The sequence below is a fragment of the Pinus tabuliformis genome, chromosome 3_1 (genome assembly GCF_031772625.1).
Source record: "Pinus tabuliformis cultivar Carrire ecotype Pingquan chromosome 3_1, CPIR1, whole genome shotgun sequence".
Classification (NCBI taxonomy): Eukaryota; Viridiplantae; Streptophyta; class Pinopsida; order Pinales; family Pinaceae; genus Pinus; species Pinus tabuliformis.
Window position 1 is genome coordinate 255,508,229 of NC_142301.1, and position 1,744 is coordinate 255,509,972.

Consider the following 1,744-nt stretch of genomic DNA (forward strand, 5'->3'; position numbering starts at 1 on the left):
AGAGCAAAAACTTTGTTGAAGACAGGTCTCTAGGATAAGGTATTGAATCTTTAAAGGAGGAATAGTCTACCTGAAATGGGAACCTAAAGCTACCAGTCAAGGACAGAACCATGGCCAGTAAAGATTCTTGATTTCTTCATCATATATGGCATCAATTCTGCTGTGTGTGGCTCTATTCTATGTATGACTTCTCTGCTTATACAACTCAACATCTTCTATAGTCTCTTTTCTGTCCTGCATTATGTATAATATCATTACAGTTCAAAGAACACCCTTCTTTGCATCCTATAGAGCATATTGCTCAGCATGATATTTATTATCCCCTTCAAGGCGTTCCACTTCAACATATTTATCAAATGAAGCATAGACATCTCGACAACCTTTGACATCAAGCTGCAGATCATAAAATGACTCTTTCCTTGTTGACTTGTAATCTACATTTATGCATTCAATATAATTCATATGATGGCCCTCAAACAGTTGCTGTATTGTGCCCTCAACAACTGTCCCCTTCATTTTGTCTTCTAACTTCTCAGATAACACTCTGTTCAACTCCTGAACATCATGTTGCATAAAAGAATCATATGTGTCCCACCCAAAAGATTTCGTTAACTCCTTTGTCGCAACACTGGTGTCACTATACTGGAGCTTATAAAACAAACTCTGTAAAGCCAATGGAATGCTGCTAGATGGCATGTCATTTTCAGTTGTGGGCATATGATACACGGCCTTTCTGAAGTAAGGAATGTGATATAATGTCTGAAGAAGTGAGTTCATGTAGCATGTTGCTCCTTGATTCTTGAGCCCAACATAACCTGTTTCTTTCTTTGAGTCATAGGACCAATAATCAATTACTCTGCGAACAACAACATCCACTTCTATTATGAGAGTATCATTCACCAGATAACCTTTTGAATGATCATACACATCTCCAAGCGGCATAAACGATGTGAAACCCCAGTCACTCTCTCGGGCATTGAACTGATGTTGTGTAGCTTTCCGGATGGAATACTTAGGGCTAATCTGATTAACAACCGCCAAGCTAAACTGCGCATATCTGCTCCAACCATAAGGCAATGTAGCAGAATCCGCCACATCCAAGTACATCGATAAGTGATCCACATTGTTTCCCTTCGGAAATATTAGCACCCGCCATTTGTAACCTCCCACGGTGAAAACTTCTGAGTAATGCTTCTTCACATTTAACCTCGAAAAATTATCGACAGCCCAGGTAAATCGAGAGGAAGGAGGATCGTCCAGAGGTTGATTCTCCGCGGTACTAACCGTCTCTCCTTGCCCTTCCATGGGCTGAGCCCCGTCATTGAACTCGGGATGCGGGACCAGCATTTCGTCCTCTTCCTGATCTAAAGGAGGAGGGGCCATCATTGTCATTGCGTTTGAGGGTATATCTGTTGATGCAAATCGCCCTCTGCGGATCAAAACCACTTACCTTCAAATCCTTTCTGGATACTGGTAACTGATTTGCTTCATATTAGAGTGTTAACTAAAGATACTGGTAACTGATTTGCTTCCAAACTTTACAGTGAACATGGGTTAAAGCAAAACAGGACTGACATAAGTACAAAATTGGGATTGAAATCGAAAGCTCTAATGCGTTCAGTTTTACACTTAAACACGTACAGTCTCTATTTCTTTGATCAAACTTGCAGGTATATATATGTATATATATAGCCTCAGAACTGTGATATTTTGCCACAAGTTCTCGTCTTTTATGGCATTATAC

The 1,744-nt window shown here is 40.2% G+C and overlaps 1 pseudogene; it reads right to left on the reverse strand.

Moving 5' to 3' along the window:
• Nucleotides 1-278: 278 nt before the first annotated feature.
• Nucleotides 279-1,431, reverse strand: LOC149186766 (ubiquitin C-terminal hydrolase 12 pseudogene; annotated as a pseudogene).
• Between the last annotated feature and the right edge of the window lie 313 nt (nt 1,432-1,744).